This window comes from Toxorhynchites rutilus, chromosome 3, assembly GCF_029784135.1.
Source record: "Toxorhynchites rutilus septentrionalis strain SRP chromosome 3, ASM2978413v1, whole genome shotgun sequence".
Classification (NCBI taxonomy): Eukaryota; Metazoa; Arthropoda; class Insecta; order Diptera; family Culicidae; genus Toxorhynchites; species Toxorhynchites rutilus.
Window position 1 is genome coordinate 288,929,654 of NC_073746.1, and position 23,995 is coordinate 288,953,648.

General features: G+C 38.2%; 1 protein-coding gene across 4 annotated transcripts in view; it reads right to left on the minus strand.

Annotated features, from left to right (window-relative positions):
• Nucleotides 1-23,995, minus strand: part of LOC129775497 (dipeptidase 1) — a 509,186-nt gene that overhangs the window by 137,002 nt on the left and 348,189 nt on the right. For all 4 annotated transcript variants that reach the window (XM_055780305.1, XM_055780304.1, XM_055780303.1 and 1 more), the window contains one exon: nucleotides 3,650-3,765. The gene's annotated coding sequence lies outside the window, so the exon portion shown is untranslated. The remainder of the gene's footprint in view (nucleotides 1-3,649; nucleotides 3,766-23,995) is intronic.

The window sequence follows — 23,995 nt, forward strand, 5'->3', positions numbered from 1 at the left end:
AACTCAAAAACGAATCAAGCAAATGGAGCTAAATATGGCATGTGAAAATTTTAGGGGACACGAAACATTTCTATGGTAAAAAGACACTCTTCCCCCCTCTCTAAGGGGAGAAGAGGGGAGGAATCTGTCTTTATTGTATCATATTTTCTGTATCAAACATTTATTCCATGTAACGGAGAAACATGTTATTTGCAAGTGGTTGAAAATCCTGAACGAGAATTGTGTCTGAAAATAATCTGATTTTATAATGATGAGTTTTGGTAGAAGTACTATGAATTTTAAAATAAAAGGTAAATTCAACGGGGTCGACTAGAATATCAATCAATGAACAGTTCTGCGATTGTACTCATAAACTTAGTAAGAAAACGTGAATGTTTGAAGGTATTTTATTATTATTTTTATTAAATTCGTTTATTTTTACAGGCTCAGTTACATAAGTTTAAAGGAGCCGAATTCTTAATTATATTTTTATTACTATACATAAACATTTTTTAAATCTAAGGTAAGTAAGGTAGAAAACCGATTACTCGCGGTCTACTCGAGTTTAGTAGGGTGACATATTTGTTCAGGAAAAGGATATAAGGAAATTGTTACAATAATGATAATCTCACACACTCAATTCTTAAATCTATTCGTATATCTATTGTGTATTTACATTTCAACTTATTCTACTGTTTGTAGCAAGGGGACCAATTGCACGCAAAGGATATAAGGATTTTTGAAGGTATTGATAACAAAAAAAAACCAATTTTGGGCGGGACGAAGTTTGCCGGGTCAGCTAGTCGATTATATTAAAAGATAGAAAAAAGCTTTGTTCTACAATGTTGTTTAAAATAATTGGGGCTACAACATTGTCGAACTATGTTTATCTCTATATATAAAGATATGAAAGTTAGATTTTTATTTCTAAACAATTTTGGTCACCCTATTTTTGATAACATAGAAATGAGCGTTGTATCAGATGTTGTAACTTTGTCGAATGCAGTTTTTGTCTAAAAAATAAATATTTCCCACAAATTTGTTTTTTAACTAAGTTGCATAAGGTTAACCATGAGAAAACAATTTTTTCACTTTAACTTTTATATTTAAAATTCTACATCAAAATTGTCTTCGTACGACTTTTGGAGTTTATCAATACCAACATTTTGCGATGCAGAATTTGTCAATATCTTAATACTGCTCAAAATTAGTGATAGGTTTTCACCCAAAAACGCATGATTTCAATTTTAGTTCACTCAAATACAAAAAATAACATATCTTTGAAAATCACATATTATTAGAGTAAAATTTTTTTCTTTCAAATTCCGTCAGCAAACATTTCTTATGTTTGTCCCAGAAATAATGGCGAGCAATTGAAGAGAGCGTATTTTTTGGGAAGAAATATCAATAATTTTCAGTGAAGTTGAGATATTGACAAGTTCTACGTCGTAAAATGTTTGTATTAGTATGTTCTAAAAGTCTTTCGAAGACAGCTCTAAATGCCAATTTCCACTTGATTGTATCTCCTGGACCATTATGCATTGGTCATTTAAGCAAAAAAAGTATAAAGTATAAAAGTAAAAAGACTACTCTTACAAAAGGGTCAAAGTTGTTTTCTTATTCTTTTACAAAAATTTCTCACTCAAAAACTATAATACCTACAACGTTTTGGTCAAATAATCAAGCAAATCGTTTAAATTTACATAAAAAAATACTCTTTTCACACTTAAAAAATTGTTTTAATATATTCCGGAAGCTGAAACAGTTAGAAGTTGACATCTTCGAAAAAAGTCCATGTTTCAATAAGATTTAAAACTTTTTCTAAATACACTTGTGTTTTTTTCAAAGAAAACATGGAAAAGATTTTTCGGTTTTCAAAAAAAAAAATCCAAATTTTTGCGACACTAGTAAATGAGATCCGATTGAGCTAATATTTTGCATTGGATATTTTATCGTGTAAATCAACATTTCGCACAAAGTTCCATATGAAAAATCGAGATGACCATCATTAGCACTCTAAATTGATTGCAATAAAACGTTGTGAGTGTCGTCGAAATTCCCAGAGTTTCGAATTTTGACAGAAAAAAGCGATATGACAGTACTTCTCGATGTTTCATGCAATTTTAAGATATTCGGCATTATTTTTTTCGAAAACGCCATGTTTTCAAATCATGTGCCCCTTCTTGGATGATTTTTTTAATTTTCAAAAAACTTAAACTTTGACCATTTTGCGCCATTTTGGTGAACATTTGTATGTTTGTAACTTTTTGAAATTTGAGGATCGTTTTTTTCCTATATATTCATTAGTACCCTATTGCCTATCTTTCGATGCATGGATGGCTTTTTGGCTGTTCATATAATTTTTTTAAGAGTTTTAAAAAAATGCGTTTTTCAGAAAATTGAATTTTAATTTTAAAATTTTTTAGTGTAAATTTTGGAAAAAAATGTTTTGATATTTTTTTTTGAAAATTAACATAAAAAATGTCATAAATTTAATTCTTTGGCCGAAACTTTGTAGGTATAGTTTTTGAGTTGGATTATTTTTGTAAACAATTACGAAAAAAAACTTTGACCCTTTTCGAAAAGTAATCTAATGTTTTACCAATTTCTTTACACTCACAACGTTTCATTGCAATCTGAGATGACGCTGCCAACTCCTAAGACGAGTTGGTATTCGTTTCATTCATACTGAATGAACATTCACGAGATTGCTACAAATTAGGATCTTCGATGCGGATAACGTACAAAGAAGATTTTCTTTTTCAAATTTCTTAACACGTTACGAAAAAAATGTACTCGCAATCTCGTTGCCTTAATAATGCCTTCTATCGAGATTTCCTTGACGTTTTGAAGGTTTATTTCAAATGATTGTGTCGGTTAACCGTTAATTGCGTAAATCACTATATTCCCCCATTCTCTTGCAAGTTCGAAACAATTCATTCTTATGCTCAAAATTTTTGACGATTCATTTATATTCCTGATGATTTAAAAAAAAAAGTTCCGGCCATTTTACCCGATAGACACGTATTATACCCATGTCCTCTAGTAAAGATGCTTGCTGCCATCCGGATATCACTCGCTTCATTTCGCATCCAACTGATCATCTTTTGTCTGCCCAAAAATGATAATCTGCTTTGGATTGAGTGGGGACCATACAGAGAAAACAAATGCTAGCTTCCCCCAGGTTTAGTATGCCGTCCCCATCATGCTTTCCTCATGACTGTCTCGTTCTAAGAACATTCCAAGAACGAAACAAAAAAAAGAAAATCCTTCGGTTTTTTTATCCCAAGAGAGCGAAGGGGACATGCCAAATGAAACTGATGATGACATGTTTTCATTATGTGTGTCTGCGTCGGTGTTTAGGCCTGCGTCCCGACGGCCCGGACCCGAAAGAGGGTTAATCAGCGTCGGGTAGGTAGTGATTCTTTCTGGGGAAAACATTCTGGTAAGTCGCGGCTGCTCCATCGAAAGAAAGCTTTTCCTCTTGTGCTTCTAAAATTGGATTGGAAAATCTCAAGTTGGATTTCATGGGTAGAGGAACATGGTGGTAGTGCGGCAAGGATCCCACACGGATGCGGATTCTGAGGATGTGGTGAATTGTGAGTGGATCGAGGGAACGGTAGATACATTTTCTTCGGAACTATGTTTTCGGAAAAATACTGAGACTTACCGATTATAGCCTAGGCCAATCAATAAATCTTGGTAGCAAGGATCACATGTGCGTGCCATTTGTGCGTGTTGTTTCGAATTGGATTTATCCGACTTTATCAGAACATTTTAACGCAGCTGTAAGAAGACAGAGAATGAAAAATATATTATATAATTTAACACACAAATTTGGGAACAGAAAAGTATAAAATGAACAATTCTGTTACTAACGATTTATAGTCAATTATTTTAATGCGAGGTTTGTCAATGAAAATTATTATTACGTTCCGGGTTTCATAAGCATTTTAGTTGGAATCAGGAAGCATAAAATAGAAATCTAAATGAAATCAGGATTACTTAGAGATGGTTTTTTCCCTACATTATTAAGGTCACTAAGTACCTAAGAAAATATGACGAATCGCTTTGAATTCCAAACCATGAAAATTTTGCCAGAAAGCCAAAACACCCTCACCGCGGTTGATTTTCATTCTTATGAAGTAAAAATCGGGAAAATAATGATTATTACGAAGAAATCAGAAAAATAGCATGAAACAGTCTGGATAACCCTGAAAATCGAGAACATTGAAATCATTGGTTACAACCTGGGACCCTTGTGAGCTTTAATAAACGGAAGGAGACGTTTCTGCAGGCACTCTTCCCTATAGGGAAATTGGGGGTAAGACGGACATGTTAAGGAGAACTTCTATGTCGTTGGAAACCTAGTTTTCAAAAAAAAAAAAAAAATTAAATGGAGTATTTTACAGTTCAATATTCTGTTTTTCGAATAAATCGGTGAAATGTTTCACAAAAATGTGTTTCCATTGTTTTTCACTGAAATGAAAACAGACCGAAAAGTTGAACTTTTTTTGGGGTGCGGGTATAACGGTGGCTATATGGTGGGGGGAATATGGACAGGTTAAATAATACGCAAGGCGTAGAAATTTATTTGTCGCGATTGTATCAGCGATGTCATGAATTCATTTCGAACGTTGAAAAACTGAATTAATCGAAAATCTTCCAAGGGGGGAGTAAAGGAAATTTGAAAAATCTATTTTTTTTACCGATGCTAAATTACTTAAAAATGCATGAAACGTCGAGATCTGGTCTCATCTAGAAAAAAAAAATTTTGGCCGAAAACCGACCTTTTGGGACTTAGCCTGAGAGGCAATGAAGGTATGGAAAGAAAATAATTATCGAATTTAAAGAACCGACCATGTACATTTTGTTTATGGGGTCAAAAAATAACCTGTGCCAAATTTCACCTCCACCGGACATAATTTAGGGTGTCTCAAAGCTCTCAAAGTTTTGATTTTTTGATCCATTGAAATTTTTTTTTCGATGCCAAATGACTTAAAAATGCATAAAACGTCGAGATCTGGTCTTATTTCGAAAAAAAAATTTGACCGAAAATCCATATCTAGAATGATAGAAGTACAGATAGGCACATTTACTTAGATCGGCGAGTTCAAATTAAAAGTGTAGTTTTCTGGCAATTTATAGTCTTGATGTTAGGAGAAGAGATGAATGTTACAATACATATTTCGTTCAATGGTTGTTCTTATCAGTCTTATTTCAATTCATGAAAGCAAACAAAACTTATGTAAAACTACTTGGTAAAGAGGTTCAATATACAGATCACCGTGTACTCATCAAATGCATTCATTGCATATATTTTTTCTTTCATGACAAATTTTATGCAAACGAGTAGCACATTTGAAACATTTACTCCATCCCGAGCCATTTATGGAGTTAGTGAAACACAATCCACGCCGGTCACAAAGAATATCCTCCGGAATATTTCCGGCTTCGTTCGTTTTGCTGTCTTTTTTACTTTTTTAATCAATCTGATCTCCTTGGAAGCATCCGCTGTCGCCAACTCTTGGCGGTTGGATTCAGATGTAATTTCGACTGAGAATTCACCCTTTCGCTTTTTCTTTGAATTTTTCTTTTGAAAAATGTCTTCTGGTGTAACGTTGAAACTAGATTCTTGAACGCTGTTGTTAGTGACCTCGACCTACGATGTGTTTACCTCAAGTTATTGTTCACCGACAATCTGTCCTTTTGGCATAATGGGAAGAGGTTGATTCGCTACTGGATTTTCTTCGGGCTTCAACTCCTGTATATTCGTGACCTCTGACGGTGCATACGAATCATCCGGAAACACATGACGGTGGCAGGGCCATATTCCAGATGATCTAAATCCAGATAAATGCCGTTCCCATAAATTCAGCAACATCTTTTATACCAATAACTCTTCCTGGGTGTTGGAATAAGAACACTTCAGAGGCGTTTGCATACTGACGCTTAAATGGCCCCATGAATGTAACGTCAAGCGGCTGCATTGTATTGCTGCAATCGGAGGGCAGCACAGTACTGTTACAAAGTTCATCTGCGCCTTTTCAGCTCTTTGTATGACGGCTGTATGAGCGCGCACAGCCGATGTACCTTCTAGTTTTCGGAATGATATTTCAGGATTTCGCTTTAGAAATCCGTCAAGCCAGTCACGCCCTTCCATTTTTTTAACTTTGTTAAAAGGATTGGCCTTGGGTTTTTCGTTCAACTAACTCATATGCTAGTTTTGACACGTCTTTTTTCTAATGCCATAAAACCGACATTTCAAGTCCTACAAATGTCACACCAATTCACGTTCCTGTTCCGCACTGAAAATTCTCTCCCTCGGCCCCTTCCTCATAGACATTTCAGGTGCTGCCAAACGTCTGATCAATGTCTTCTTCTTCTTCAATGGCACTAACGTTCCTAGAGGAACTTCGCCGTCTCAACGTAGTATTACTTGCGTCATTTTTATTAGTACTTAGTTGAGATTTCTATGCCAAATAACACGCCTTGAATGCATTCTGAGTGGCAAGCTCTAGAATACGCGTGATCACAGTGCAAGTCGGAGGAGATTTATTTGACGAAAAATTCCCCCGACCAGAACGGGAATCGAACCCGAACACCCGGCATGTTAGTTATGACGCTAACCACTCGGCCACGGGAGCACCAATGTACGGGAGTCTGATCAATGTACTTCTAGGGATTTGGTATTTGATCGCGGCAGCATTAACGGACATACCATCATTTACTTCTCTTCTGGCTGCAGCCAGTTGCTACGAAGTCCTAAATATCTTGTTTTGTCCTGTGGAATTGTAAATTGTCTTAAAATTTTTTTTTTCAGCAAAAAATAATTGGTGCCCAACTCTAGGATTCTCGAATAAGAGTTTCTTCGAGATGGGGGTGAGTGGAGGGGAAAAAATGAAAAAAAAAATTAAATAAAAAATACTAGGGTTATTTCAGCTATAAAAACTGTTCATTTCACCCTCACTGGCAGTTATCCGTTTCCCCCCACTTATACGATTATTTGAAACATTTGAATTTATCACTCACAAATGAATTTATCTGTTTGGTACATCTCAAAATCGCTACGATGTTAACGTACCTTCCGAAAGATAAGCTCCAGTGAATCAAAATTTGGAGTTAAACCACTCAAAAAGCTTAATTTCGTAGCCGCAAAAATTACATCCGCACGCAGATTTACATATGGTTTTCTGTTTTAGTTTGCTTTTTCCACTTTTGACAGGCCGTACATGTTATAGGGTAGTTCAAGTATCATAAAATAACACGTAGAAGGGGTGCTAATCAACATGAATATGAAACTCAACAGTTAACTGTTCAAATCGACCACATGTCCTTCATACCCCCCCCCCCCTGTTCGTCTTACCCGCATTTCCCCTACATTTTCGAGTCCATTGTCTTGTTTGTGACGAGAACATTGGTTTTCTGTCCACAGCTGCAAATCCCTTACATATTGGCAAATTTATCAGCAAAAACGAACTTAAATTTGCTCAAATATTATAGTCAATGTATAATTAAAGATAAATACCATATCAAAAACACTGCTAAAAATGAATTCTAAATTTATTTTTTTTTAAAGCAGAAACTCTATCTCAAAACAATCTCTCGTTCTACGATATTTGTCCGTTTTTTCCTAAGACTAAAACAAATAAGTTTTTCGAGGAAAAGAATTTTATAGAGAGTGTAAGAATGACCATTCGATGAAAATAACACTATACTATTTTACCATCCTCAACAACTCGTCCGAGCTATCGAGTTTGTTGCTAGTCTTTCCTGGTCAGAAACAGATGACACAAAAACAGCGCACTTTGCATCGGCTGCAATTTTTCAAACATAATTGCTATCAAAATTCGAATCAAACTTAAACCATCGCAAACTTGCCTGATTGAGGAAAACTTTCCCAATTATAGGACCCCTCTGGTACAATATCTCTTCAATCTGCAATCAGTGCAGATATTCTGTAAATGTTTGCTCTTTCGTTTGTATCGAATCAAACTCTCAGAGGAGCATCGCAAGTTTTGGTGGTACGGTTCGTTATCACAATGTAGCTCTAAATACCGAGAAGGAGAAATCAATTTCGCACAATTTCGTCGTTATCTCTGGTTACGGTGAGTATTTCCAACAGCATCACTAGGGCTAGTTGGATACCCTCGATCCGTGAGGTTCTCGGACCGATTCCAGATTGGGGTGAACAATGCCGATGATGAGAGCATCATGGCAAGGGTCCAAACGTTTCCAGAAAGGTTGGAAATTGTACCAGTCCGCCTTACGCATATTCCGGGGATAATTTGCCGCAGATAATCAGAGTCTGTGAAACCAACTAGCTGGGATAGTCGAAGCTATCAGTAGCTTATGCTGCTGCTGCATCATCCGAAAACACTGATGTAGGAGAGGGGGTAAAGCATGAACCAATCCACATATCAGAGCCACTTATCAGCAGGGACCATCCAAGGCCGTATTCTGATCTCGATCGGAAGAAAACATTTGCAAAAGGGTAAACAAACGGAAGGTGCTCTGCTCGTTTCGTTTGAGTTTCTTGTCTTCCACCCGTTTTCAACTGAACGAAAACAGAAATCGAATGATTTAGATAAATGGATGTTTGATCCTTTTTCTGCCGACCGATACTGTTGTGGCCGTTGACGCCCTGTCATGTCCACTTACCTTTAGTCATGTTTTTTTTCTTCCTTTCTTTGAAATGGAATATAAAGTAATCTGGCTTGTTGAGTTCTATAGCTAAAGAGTGGGGCTTCAAATGTATGCACCTCAGTTTTCTGTACATAAGTTTTCCATTCATTTTCGTTTATCTTTGGCGCAATTCTGGTTGATTTGCCCAAGCAACGAGTGCTATTTCAAGAGATGCTACTTTTTTATCGGCTGATAGATACCATAATGTATTCAATCATTACGATGTATGTCTTCGGAGTACGCTGATTATTTGAGCAGAGTTTCTCGAATGAAGAATGTCTCTGTCTGTTCCGGTGTTGGTGGACGGTTTTCATCTATACCGAAGGATGAAATTAAAGCGGTAGGGGAAGAGGTGATGAAATGAATATGCCCTTTCACTTCGTCCACAACCCCTGTTTTTCGAAGAATATTCTAGCCTAACCGAGTGTTGTTCAAGACATCGAACGATTTTTGCAATAAAATAAAATAAAAATAGTACATGTTTCATCAAAAGGAAAAAAGTCTTCGAATCGAGCATATTTTTTGTCCGCGGGGTAAATTATCACATGGTGGTGGTAAAATGAACATTTACACATATCATGCTAAATGGGATAGATTTATGCGTTATTTCCTATCTAAATTTTTGAAAATAGTTGTTGAAATGGTAGGTTTTTTTTTTTTTTTATCTTCGCTTATTTTTCGTCGGCCTATTTCCGCCACTTTAGTGCCAATCACCGACATCAGGGAGGCGACTCCACCTGTTCCTACCTATCAGACTCAACAACTCATGAGCCGGGCCAACTTCTTTTACTTCCGCTCCGAAGGAAGACGTAACCAGAGATTTTTCGCCTCAGAAAATCCCAACGACGCCAGCTGGGATTGAACCCAGGCCGATCGGATTGTGAGGCTGTTACGCTAACCATACAACCACTGGCGCCGTCTGAAATGGTAGGTTCGTGTGTAAAATAAGCTGGGACTATTCACCTAGAGTCGTAATTGAAATTTTCTAATACGTACAAAAACGTTTAACTGGGGCTGGGTTAAACCCTTTGCGTTCGCATGTCTGCTCTTAGCCACCACAGTAAGGAAATATACTAATCTTATACTTTATTCAACGACATATCAGTTCTGTTTTTCTCAACGTATATTAATATCCCATTCTTCGCCGATTGCCCGAAGTAACCAGACGAAGGAAAGTCGCGTCCAAGTTCCGTTATCGGTTACCGCGTGATTGTTGTTTTTTTGCCGCTGAAGAGTTCATTTCGCTATCTGAATAGTGAGTGAAGTGCCCTGCCTGCAAGTGGATAGAGGCTTTCATCCTCGGAAAGCCAAGCATTGGTTTTTGTTTTGTCGCTGTTTCGCCGACATTGGAGATTTCGCCGAGTCATCGTGCCAACAGTGACAGTGCGGGTAAGCTTTCACCGACGACTGTGTGTAGTGGTGTCGTAGGCACATTCCCACCACCAACGAGCTTTCAGCACGCTCCCGTTCATCTGCACTGGAGTGCGTTCATAGGTGAATAAGATTGAATATAGTGAGAGAAAATATTTATTAATTATAAGTTTTTTTTTTGTTTGTTTTTGTGAATTATTATTATTGTGAAATATTATTTAAAAAAAAATACTTAGAATATAAGTGCCAATTTTAAAATGGCAGAGGGTGGGGGACCTTCGGATATGGAGGTCTCTGACTCTAGTTCCCTCCTAAGTGATAAAAAAAAGTCACTCAAACGCGTACCAAATACGGAAGATACTTCTTCTGGGGACGAGTCAGCTAACCCTACCAAGCCTCCCTCAAAAAAACTAGCAAATCTCCCATCTGCCCTTAACGATCCCACTCTACCTTCAACCTCGTCTTCTCCCTCTGTTCTTCCCGCTCCTTCTCAACCTTCGCCTTCCCACTCTCAATCCCCGTCCTCGCCTTCCCCCCCTGTTATTCCCACTCCCCGTGTAAAGGTCTATCCAGAAGATGCGCCCGGAACCGGTCCCTGGGTTGTTTTCTTCAGGCCTAAGCCAAATGGAAAGGCGTTGAGAGTCATGCAGATCGCGAAAGATCTGGCAAGGTATACCTCCGTTTCGGAAATTTCGAAGGTTAGACCAAACAAATTGCGAGTTGTCGTGAATGATCGAAAAGACGCAAACAAGATTGTTGTCGATCAGTATTTTACAATTGAGTATCGGGTCTACATTCCCTCTCACATAGTCGAAATTGAGGGTGTGATAACCGAAACGGGCTTGACGTGCGAATACATTACGAGTGAAGGTACCGGCCGTTTTAAAAAACTGCCCTCGACGACTGTTAAGATCTTGGGTTGCCGCCAGCTCGGAACAGTCTCCCATGAAGGAGAAGAAAAGAAATTTACGCCGTCCAACTCGTTTCGAGTCACCTTCGCTGGCTCAGCTCTCCCTGACTACGTGATGGTAGAAACAGAAGCTGGGAGCTGGGAGAAACAGAAGCGCTCTTTGAGGGAACGCTCTAAACGCACTTTCGCAGAAATTTTGAAGGGCGCTTCTCCACTGGCTCAAGAACAACAACCAATCAATACACACAATGTCTTCGCTACGTTGCCAGTTGACGAAATGGAAGCGGATACAGCTAACGGGGGCACGCCGTTTATTTCTCAAGGGAATCCCCGGCGCAAAAATGTGACCACTCCCAAATTTCAAGGACAAGTCCCTCCGGTTATACCCCCTGTTAGCTTGCCCAAAAAATCGAGTGCAGCGGATAAGCAAAATCAGGTCCCTCCTGGCCTCCGTGGTAATAGTTCACCTTCGAACGACCCAGCACTCGAGGGGACATCAAAAACCCCAACTGTCCCTGTTTTTCCGTCAAGTTCAACTTCCCAATCGGGATTTATAAAGTTGTCTGACCTTGTGGATCAAATCTTCACGTGTTTTAATGTTTCCGACTCCATCAGAAACATTGTCACCGCAATGCTTCCAGTACTAAAGACAATTTTGCAGCAATTGATGCAAACATGGCCCCTCCTTGCAATGATTATCTCTCTTGATGTTCAATTTAAATAGAGAGGTCGGAGATATCACTGTTTTACAGTGGAATTGTCGTAGTCTTATCCCTAAATTGGATACATTCAAATTTCTAATTCATAAACTCAATTGTGAAGTTTTTGCTCTATCCGAAACCTGGCTCTCTTCTCAAAATGATCTCTCTTTCCACGATTTTAATATAATACGCTTGGACCGCGATGACAGATACGGAGGGGTACTATTGGGGATCAATAAGTGCCACTCATTTTTTAGAATTGACCTTCCACCTATTGGAGGGATCGAAGCTGTTGCTTGTCATGCAAACATCAGAGGCAAAGACCTCTGTATAGTCAGCTTGTATTGGCCTCCGAGAGCTGCGGTTAGCCGCAAGCAACTTGTTGACATGTGCTCACTCCTTCCTGAGCCACGATTGATCTTGGGAGACTTCAACTCTCACGGAACTGCCTGGGGGGAACCGTACGACGATAATCGTTCATCGTTGATATATGACCTTTGTAACAGCTTCAATATGACCGTTTTGAACACTGGGGAAACAACACGTGTACCTAAACCTCCTGCTAAACCAAGTGCCCTTGACCTCTCGCTTTGCTCGAATTCACTATCGTTAGATTGCAAGTGGAATGTAATCCAGGATCCCAACGGTAGTGATCACTTGCCAATCAAAATTTCTATCACCAATGGGTTGAATTCTTCTGAATCAATAAACATGGCATACGACCTCACAAGACACATTGACTGGAAAAAATATGCGGACGCGATTGCTCTAGCCATCAATTCCAGAGATGGTTTGCCTCCATTGGAGGAGTATAACTTCATTTCTCGTTTGATCTATGACAGCGCGGTTCGCGCTCAAACGAAACCCATCCCAGGTTCCACTATTCGTCGAAGGCCTCCCAATCCATGGTGGGATGGCCAGTGTTCCAAGCTTTATGGAGATAAATCGAATGCATTTAAAGCTTTTCGGAAACGTGGAACCATTGACAATTTTCAAACGTATTTGGACCTTGAAAATCAATTTAAAAACTTGATCAAAGGGAAAAAACGTGCTTATTGGCGAAATTTCGTGGGAGGTTTATCACGAGAAACGTCAATGAAAAATTTATGGAAAGTGGCTCGAAACATGAGAAATCGCTCTTCATCCAATGAAAGCGAGGAATATTCACATCGATGGATTTTTAATTTTGCACGAAAGGTTTGTCCCGATTCCGCTCCAGTGCAAAGAATTATTCGAGATATACCACAAGATAGGTGCGATCTTGATTCCGAGTTTTCGATGGTAGAATTCTCTCTTGCTCTCCTTTCATGTAACAATTCTGCTCCGGGATCGGATAGAATTAAGTTCAACTTGCTGAAAAATCTCCCTGATGTGGCGAAACATCGCTTGTTGAACTTATTCAATCGGTTTCTGGAGCATAATATTGTTCCAGATGATTGGAGACAAGTACGAGTTATAGCTATTCAAAAACCCGGAAAACCCGCGTCCGACTTCAATTCGTACCGCCCAATAGCAATGCTGTCTTGTATACGGAAATTGTTGGAGAAAATTATCTTGTTTCGCCTTGATCGATGGGTTGAAACGAATGGCCTACTCTCAGATACACAATATGGGTTCCGCAGGGGCAAGGGGACGAATGATTGTCTTGCGTTGCTTTCTTCAGAAATTCAAATGGCTTACGCCGAAAAAAAACAAATGGCTTCAGTATTCTTGGACATAAAGGGGGCCTTTGATTCTGTTTCAATAGAGGTTTTGTCAGACAAATTACAATCTCGGGGTCTGCCGCCTCTATTGAATAATATGTTATATAACTTGCTTTGAGAGAAACATTTGAACTTTTCTCACGGAGATTCGGCAGTAAGTCGGGTCTCTTACATGGGACTCCCCCAGGGCTCATGTTTAAGCCCCCTTTTGTACAACTTCTACGTAAGCGACATTGACAATTGCCTTACACAAAATTGCAGCCTAAGACAACTTGCAGATGATGGAGTGGTGTCTGTCGTAGGATCAAACGAATCCGACCTGCAAGAATCCTTACAATATACTTTGAACAATTTTTTAACCTGGGCCATTGGGCTAGGGATCGAATTCTCCACGGAGAAAACAGAGATGGTGGTTTTTTCTAGGAAGCATAAACCAGCAAAACCAAAGCTTCAACTTTTGGGTAAACCGATCACTCATGCTATGTCATTCAAGTATCTTGGGGTCAGGTTCGACTCTAAATGTACTTGGGGGGCCCATATTAGGTATCTGAGTAAAAAATGTCAACAAAGAATAAACTTTCTCCGTACAATTACCGGCACCTGGTGGGGAGCCCATCCCGAAGATCTTATAATGTTGTATCGAACAACTATTCTCTCAGTGATGGAGTATGGCAGTTTCTGTTTTCAATCAGCTGCCAAAACACACCTCATTAAACTCGAGCGAATTCAGTATCTTTGTCTCCGTATCGCGTTGGGATGTATGCCCTCAACGCATACCATGAGTCTCGAGGTTTTGGCAGGCCTACTCCCACTAAAAGATCGCTTCAATTTATTATCTCTTCGGTTCCTCATCCGGTGTAAGGTTATGAACCCATTGGTGATCGGAAATTTTGAGCAGCTGATCGAGCTAAATTTTCATTCTGGATTCATGAGCTCATATCATGAATTCGTCTCCATGCAGGTTAATCCTTCTTCGTATATTCCCAACCGTGTTTGTTTTCCTGACTACATCAATTCCTCTGTGCATTTTGATCTGTCCATGAAGCAGGATATCCATGGAACATCAGATTATCTTCGATCGAGGATCGTTCCAACGATCTTCGATGCAAAGTAGGGGGATATCAATTGTGATAATATGTACTTTACTGATGGGTCCTCTATGAATGAGTCCACAGGATTTGGAGTGTTCAACGAATTTTCTAGCACCTCACACAGTCTTCAGAATCCTTGCTCAGTGTATATTGCTGAATTGGCAGCGATACACTGGGCGCTGGACAGCGTCGCCTCACGACCTGTTGAACACTATTACATTGTAACGGATAGTCTTAGCTCTGTCGAAGCTATCCGTTCAGTGAGGCCGGAAAAGCACTCGCCGTACTTCCTTGAGAGAATACGAGAAATTTTGAGTGCTTTATCCAGACGCTGTTATGTCATTACCTTTGTCTGGGTCCCTTCACATTGCTCAATTCCGGGTAATGAGAGGGCTGACTCATTAGCAAAGGTAGGTGCAATTGAAGGCGATATTTATCAGCGTCAAATCGCCTTCAATGAATTTTATTCTTTAGTCCGCAAAAATACCATAGTTAACTGGCAACGCAAATGGAACGAAGATGAATTGGGCCGGTGGCTCCACTCGATTATCCCTAAGGTTAGCCTCAAACCATGGTTCAAAAGTCTGGACTTGAGTCGGGACTTTATTCGCACCTTCTCCCGACTCATGTCCAATCACTGTTCGTTAGATGCGCTACTCTTTCGTATTAATCTTGCCGACAACAATCTTTGTGTTTGTGGCCAAGGTTACCACGACATCGAGCACGTTGTTTGGTCGTGCGAGCTGTATCTTGTTGCCAGATCGAATTTAGTAGTTACCCTTCGGGCCCGAGGAAGGCAGCCCATGATGCCGGTGAGAGACGTGTTGGCTCGGTTAGACGTTGATTACATGTCCCAAATATATGTATTCCTTAAAGCTATCGATCTTCGTGTGTGATTGTCCTTACACCCTTAGTTTTTCCTTTTCCTTTTCCTTTGTGAGAGATCGGATCCCTTCTTAAGAATAAGATGAAATGTAAATACATATTAGATATAAGATAGGTTTAAGAGTTGAGTGTGATGAGTGTGATTGAGAGTGTGATTGAGAGTGTGAGTGTGATCATTGTCAATATATCCTCATATCCCCTCCTTTTCCTGAAGAAAATATGTCACCCTTCTAAACTCGAGTCGACCGCGAGTAATCGGTTTCCTATATTATTAACATTAGAATTAAGGAAAAATGTTTATATACTAGTAACAATACAGTAAGGAGTTCGGCTCCTTTAAACCTATGTAACTGAGCCTGTAAAAATAAACGATTTAAATAAAAAAATAATATATTAATATCCAGTGAACCTGTTCACGAATCAAAACGGTGCACCTATGTGTAATAGATAAGGGTACTCAGTGTAAACAAAAGTTGCCACCAATGCCTTAGGGGAAGGCGTAATAGAAAACTTGAAAACCTAACGAAGCAATGATTTTCCTGTATATTCAAACAGAAAAATGAAGGGCGGAAGACGGCAAACTAGTTATGTCTGCTATACATGAAGTCAAAAACCAGGACTGCATGTTGGGAACTTTTTCGAAAGATACCCAACGAAGGAGAATTATAAAATATAAGTTTTTATAGAAAAACATCACATTGCAATTTACTGCATATCTAAAATTCACAAAAAATAAGTTTGGTTTATCCTCCATGATTTTATAAGATATGTGCCACTGCTATTTCAAGTAAAAATAATTCCGTCTAGTCCGACACCCATGTACAAATTTAATACGACCGCAAAGGGTTAAAGAGGCTGGGTTTTGGTTGGAGTGCCATATTTTTCCATGGTCAAAACCACAAAAGGAACCTCTTGAAGAGCAACACGTGATAAGGAAAGAATAACATTGTAAGTCGTTGTCCAGTGGTGGCTCAAACAACAAAGTAGTTTCGAATGCAAATTAGTTACTAAAATAAAAAAAAAATTTACCTCTTCTACACCCAAAGTTAATTTTTAGCACATGTTATGGCATCCCAATTTATTACACTGAATGAACTGAAAAATAACAGAAAATGTACTACTCCCCACTACACGTATATCGTTTGTATAATATATATGCTAGAGCCAATATGAGCGAGCGAAACAGGAGACATATTTAAATGAAAGCATATGAAAGCTGTTCGTATAGTTTGCCAAATACACGGCTCAGACAGAGAAAGATATATTCTCGTTCATGTTCTTCTTTAACCTCTTAGAAAACATTTTCCAACTTCATTTTATGCTGAGGTGTAATATTATCACGCTTCTATGAAACAGCGCTGGCAGCTATATGAATAGCGTGGTCGTGTGAAATATCTTTGTAGCCGGCCTTGGTTCGATCCCCATTGATGTCGTATGGATTTTTTTTTTGGCACAATCCCAAATGAAATGAGAAAAGGAAACAGAAAGAGATGTCTGCTCGCATACATACAAACCGTTTTTAAGCTTTTAAAACAGCTCATTATTTACGCATTTGACCCTCCAGCACACGAAATGGCATTATTTCTGCCAAAGATGAAATGTTTTCTGCCAACGCTAGTTTGGGTGTAGAATATGTAAACAGTCGTTCAACTGATGATTTTTCGAAGATACCAGGTCGGATAAAATAAATTTCAAAGACATTTTTGAAATTTCAAAGAAAATTCGACTTTCTCAATTCAAATGAAAGCGAAACGCAAATAGAATTGTTCAAAAGTGTTATATGTACTTATATAAGCGAAAAATGCATAACTTGATTGGTTGTTTAGACTAAGTATTTCGTAGCGACAGTGTCTTTCCTGCAACTGCGGGTGTTCGATAAAGTTCGATAAAGAATATGCTCGATGGTTTACGGAATATATCACAGGTCCGACTGATTGCTGATTTCTCTCGGTAACCAGGTTTCCTAAGGATAACTCTTTTCCGTCACGAGTTCTATAAAGCGTATGAGCGAAGAATAACGGAAGAAATTGTCGGATCGATTGGTTATAGAGGAGTTCTCTTGGCTATCTTCTCAGGTTTCCCAAAGAAAATTTTACTCCGTTACGATTGGAGTTCTATAAACCATATGCGTGATAAATGAAGGAATATATCACCGGGCCGATCAATTTTAGAGGAGTTCTCTCGGTTCTCAGGTTTCTTAAATATAACCCTCTATCGCTACGAACGGGATTGAATGAAGACAATGCGCGTGAAATGATGGAATATTTCGCCGGACCAATAGTTTTTAGAGGCTTCTTATGACCTTCTCAGGTCACGAAAAATATCTATGTACTACGCACGATGAATAACGAAATGCATGACCGGTTCGATAAGAGTGTATATTTTCTTAAAATCTCTTTTCGCCGAATAGTTGAGAGTTCATGTTTTTAGAATCACATCACTTACCGCAGTGAATCCTGATTTTTCTTAACTATTCCCACTAACAACTATCCCTTCCATGATAAACGCTATAGAGGCGACCCTTCTGGCCTTCGGGCGGCGAATATCATACTAACATTCTTTCCCTTCCTCTGGTAACTGTAAGGACGTGGCCGGCGTCTTTATTGACCAAGCTCGAATCACCGAAAATTGCACAACGAGAATGATTTGCTAGTCCCAAGCGTCATTTTGTGCGTTCTTTGTGCAATTTGGTTGGTTCAGGTCAATCACGGAGAGCAACTACCAATTGTACAGTCTACCCAAGCTCAAGCTCAAGCTCAAATGAAAGCGAAACGCAAATAGACAGACCGATCTGCCAAAAACTATATATGTGATCTTCCAAGAGATGTTACTAACTAAACATAACCTCAATAATCTTACACTAATGAGATTCAACTTTTGTTCTACTTCCTGCACTAACGGGCACATCGATTAACACGTTGAGCCCCGTGTCGGTCCCTAGAGACTGACGTTGAATTTTTCGTTAGAAAAACTTTGATCACAGGGACTGACAGTTACAAAATAAGGAAATATAAAAAATGTTTGTTTTCGATGTTTTTCGAATCGTCGAATTTCTGACAATTTTCTATTTTATATAGCGGCCCAATTCTATGTTTTAATAAGTTTACCGCAAAGTCATTTGAATAGCTTTGCTGTTGCACTCAAACAGACTCTCGCAACTTATTTTCTTTTCTTTTATTCAATGTTTCTTTTTTAGTCCAAATATCTCTATGTCTCGAACATCTACTCTTTCTCTGCGATCAATTGTTGCTCTTCCAATTTTGACTTTGAATTTCAACTCTCTACTCTTCATTTCCTACTATCTACTCTATACTTTGTTCTCTCTTCTCTCTACTCTCTGCTCTTTATATTAAACTTTCCACTTTCTCTCCACTCTCACTACTCTCTACTCTCTACTCTTTCTACTCTCTACTTTCTCTAATCTCTTTACTCTCTACTTTCTCTATTATCTACTCTCTACTTTCTACTCTCTCTACTCTCTCTACTCTCTACTATCTCTACTCTCTACTCTGTACCGTCTCTACTCTCTACTCTCTCTACTCTTCACTCTCTCTACTCTCTACTCTCTCCACTCTCTACTTTCTACTATCTTTACTCTCTACTCTCTCTACTCTCTACTCTCTACTCTCTCTATTCTCTACTATCTCTACTCTCTACTCTGTACTCTCTCTACTCTCTCTACTCTCTACTCTTCCTACTCTCTACTCTCTACTCTACCTACTCTCTACTCTCTCTATTCTCTACTATATCTACTCTCTACTCAGTACTCTCTCTACTCTCTCCTCTCTCCTTTCTACTCTCTCCTTTCCACTCTCTCTACTCTCTACTCGCTGCTCTAAAAAAACGCACACACAAACACATACACGCAAATTTACACGCAAACGAACACACGCAGACGCACACACTCTCTCACACAAAAAACGCATCGCAGCTGCTCACTGCTCACTCTCTCACTATGTTTGTGTTTACGTCAAGAATACGAACATTTACGACCGTTTACGACTGTTCACGACGACCGCGCTTTATTTTTTAGCGATTTTATTTATAGTAAGACTTGCGTTTTGTCTCAAATTGCGGGCACTTAAGGTTTGATGGTCATTGAACAGTGTCTCATCTCTCAAAATGGTACTTTTTTGCGAAATTGATTTGATTTTTGTATACAATAGAGCTTTTTTTTTCATTTGACTACAATAAATTTGATTTACAAATGCATATTCATGGTGAAAATTTAAAAATATGTTTAATCAAATTTGTCTCAGATTCCGAACACTTTTGTCTCAAATTCCGAACAGCGAAAAGAAATTAAAAAAAAACTTTTGAACTACTCGGATTTTGTTTTCGGAATTATTGATTGTATTTGTTTTTTGACGTGGGACTACGTCTAACTGGAATATATGGAGGGTAAAATGAAAACCTAAACACAGAACATGCAGGAAAAAATGAAAGATTTCGAATGCTTATAGCTCGAACATTTCGTACTGGATAGGAGAGATGTTTGCATCACTTGATAGGGAATACTTCTACGCATCTATCGCAACTAACAAAATGTTGTTTTTCATTAGATAAACAATTGAATAACTGTAAAATATTAGGCGTTATCTAAACGCCCCAACTACATCGTTTTGATTGGCCCGATTTACGGTTTCCCTAACACAGCCATCAAAACCAAGCAGCCTTGGGGAAATCGGCATTGCAAATACATGAAAGTATGGGGACTTTTGTTCTCATCGAAAAATGTTCCCTAACACAGACTTTAAAACCAAGCAGCGAAATCGGCATTGCAAACACACGAAAGAGCCTAGAGGCGAGTGAACTGAAAAGTTTAAACCCTCGTAAAGCCAAAAAGAAGAAGAAGAACACACGAAAGTAGGGGGAGCTTTTGTTCCCACCGAAATGTGTTCCCTAATAGAGATTTCTAAACCAAGGTGCCTGGAGAAATCGGTATTTCAAATTCATGCAAGTCGGGGGTATTTTTGTTCCGACTGGAATGTGTTTCCCTAACACAGACTTCAAATCCATGGAGCGTGGGGAAATCGGCATTGCGAATTCATACAAATCGGGGGTATTTTTGTTCCGATTGAAATGTGTTTCCCTAACACAGACTTCAAAACCGAGGTTTCTGGGGAAATCGGCTCTGCAAATAAATGCAAACTGCGAGTACTTTTGTCCTCGCTTGCCTTTGTGCAGAGTGGAATATGTCTGTCCTAACATGATCTTCTAAACTTAGGAACCTGGGAAAATCGTGTAGACACTAGAAGCGAATGAACTTCCCAGTTTCAAGCAAATTCGAGATTCGAGAAGTATGTACACTTTTGGGGTGTAAACTTCAGAGGGAAATGTAAAATAAAATAATCGTTTGATAATTTTTTTTTGTCTTTATTGGGAAGATTTTCAGCCTTAGGCTGGTTCATCAAACGTTTGATAATTCTTCCGTACATATATTTTGTTCTAGTCATCATACCAAACGTGAAAGGTCCGTCATTAAATTTACTTGTAACGAAGAACAATCAATCACAATAAATGAATTGACTTTACACGGCATTTGTTCATTTTTTTCGCTCACAGAGCAAATATATTGAACTCAATTGAATTTGGAAACTGTTTCATTCAATCAAGAATTTAATCAATACAAACGAATGATTGCTAAGCTAAGGTAGTTCCACGTCAACCTTGCGGTTATATCATAGATATAACCCACTCATTTTTTTATAGTTTACATGGTTGCGGAACCGAAGGCGCTATATTTTTATTTATTTTTTTCTTGAAAGCTGAGGTTTTTTTACATAATATATTCAAAAATAGGAGATGTTTTCTCATCGTGGAGTCCGTACATTTTATTGTTCAAATAAATAGCATTCATTTCATAACAACAAATGTTTCCATATCCACCATTAGATATATACGAGTATACTATCATTATCAGAAAATAACAGAATTTTGTATTCTAAAAACTGAAATAGCCGAATTATTCACTTTAAATTTTACGGACTTATCGATATGAGTTTGCTTGGTGTGTCATGTTGGCAGCTCTTTCAATGATATTGAGTTGGGATTATCATTATGTTAATGTCGATACGGATAGGACCATTGTTTTTCTTTTAAAGTTTTTACCTATTTATGTTGTTAGTAATTCATGACTGCAACAGAGTCAGTTCGCTCTTATGTTTTATAATACTGTTATCTTTATTTGGTTAAATATAAATATTATCTATTAGATAAATCGGCCAGTTCAAAACTTAGTAAGGGTATGAGGTGGGTCATAATCATTAACAATTCAAGGAAAGTAATATGAAAAACTGAATCTACATTTGATTCTGCATGGAAAACTATATATAACGTTTCAACCTAGGACTAACCGTTCTTAAGATATGACCAATTTCATTTGATCCCTTTAACGTTTTTGTAAGTTCTATCAACACAGAGATGATGTGGTCGAATGCAAACACTGGAGACTATAACTTTTCACATTTTCATATCTACTTTATTTCTAATTTCTAATTCACTTTGGTCTTCACTCTTCGATGGTTGGATAACGTCTGATGTACTCCCTGCTTGATTCTTTGTTTTTGAGAGGCTTTAAACTTTGCAGTTCATTCGCCTCTATGATGCACTCCGGGGGTCTCCGTAGCCACATTGGTTGCGCGTTCGCTTAGTAGGCGATCGATGGCCCTCATTGACCATATTTGTGTTGTTACAGAAAAACTACGTCCACGCAACAATCATCAGTGATGGAGATGATCGATCCACGGTCGAAATAAGATCGATTCATCCATACAACTGCTCTGCTCTGCAAGACACATCGGGCTGCTGTTCTATAAATAACTTAACAATGATCAATCAACTGTCTCCGCTGTCCGGTCTAACTGGATAATGGAAGAACAGAAGGAAAACTCTTATGCCTAAATGGCTACTGTGTAAATGTGTACCATATGCAATGGTATAGAAGGGAATACGCCGAAAAATGGCAACAACTAAAATGATGTCTAAAATGAGTCTAAAATAAACAAAGGGGATAAAAAAATGATGCACACCGCTGTGGGCACGCTACTTTTTTTTAGCAGCACCGAAACTGTTTTATTACTGCCAACGGTGCGGTTTCAAAAGTTCCCAATAACATTTTTCAATATTCTGGAAGAAACATGGATCCTGTAGAACCGTTTTATTTCAAGAAGGCGAAGTTATTTTTCTAAAATGATTGTTTTTACGCTGATAGAAGATCACCGCAAAACTGCTCGACAAATTGATCAATTGAGGTGCAAGGAGACGGTTTCTGGTTATTGATCACGGCATTGAACTTAACTTCAATCTTCTGTACTTTTTCTTCTAACGCGAATTTTGACATTCATTTTGACGAATTTTATCGGGAGCTGAAATAAACCATGCAAAACTGTCAAACTGACGTCTGTGGCATTGAATTATGCAGTGATATATACCCATTTAATGTCAGACCGATATAGTGGTTCTCAGATTTTCGTTAAAATTGGTAGTTTTGTTCCACATCGCAAAATACTAGACCTGTATTTTTTTTTATTTTTTCAATAGCGTACCAATTTCCATGTAAGGGTGGTCCAAAAAAATGAATTTTTCCACTTTTTTGAAAAAATGTCATAACTTTTGAATTACTGGACCAATTTAGATGATCGATGTAGCAAATGGGAGGCGATCTGGCATAGTGATAACATCCGTACCTCTCACGCTAAAGGTCAGGATTCATCGTCACTGCCGACTTTCTTCCGAAATTGGAAGTAAAGTGACGACCCAGCCAAAAAGTGCTGAAAATCACTATAATACTGATAGAGAAAAAAGAAGATACAGCAAATAAAATCTGATAAGCTAATTTTCTTTGAAAAAATATTATGCTTGCGAAAAAAATTGGATTTTATTTTCGTAATTATTGATTGTGTTGGATCTCTATAGTTTACTCGGGTAAAGATAGAGGGCGCCATATTTTTTGTATTTTTTCTTTTACATAACATATCCGAAAATCAGAGAGGCGTTTGTTTCGATTTTGAGTTATGGTTTTTCAAAGTTATCCGATGGTCCGAAAAATTATTTTTTTCCTTTTTATCCAAAAATGCTTTTTTTCAACTACAGGACCGATTCAGCTGCTCGACATATTAATTTTAAGCCTATAAGTCTTCTTTGAAAAAATATTACAGTGAGTTTAGATTATGCGGATCTGCTATGTTATAATAAAGCGGCCTCAGAATCAAACCTATAACTAGGGCAAAACACCAGTGTCCGATAACACAGCTCCCGAGAACATTCAGAAATAAATCATTTCGATTTAAATGATTATGAATATGTAGAGCCACCGAAATAATTTCAATAATTTCAATTTTGAAATTGGAAACACCTATCATCTGAACCTATCACTGGTGAACGGTACCGGTTACACAATCGGACTTTATTTACATATAGTGTCGCAAAGACGTCAAAGTTTGAATTTTTTGACAACCTAATAATCACCCAAGAGGGAGTAGTTTTTTACTCTTGGTAATATGTAAAATAGCTACTTATTACTTGGTTCTGCTTATGCGGAGTCGGTTACGCACATATCACGTTGCGAAATTTCAATGTTAAAGCCTGGATGAAATAAAAAAAGGTGAAAAGCATGTCAATGTGACATCAGGCGAGAGGTATTCATAAATTGACTCAGTGACTTGCTAT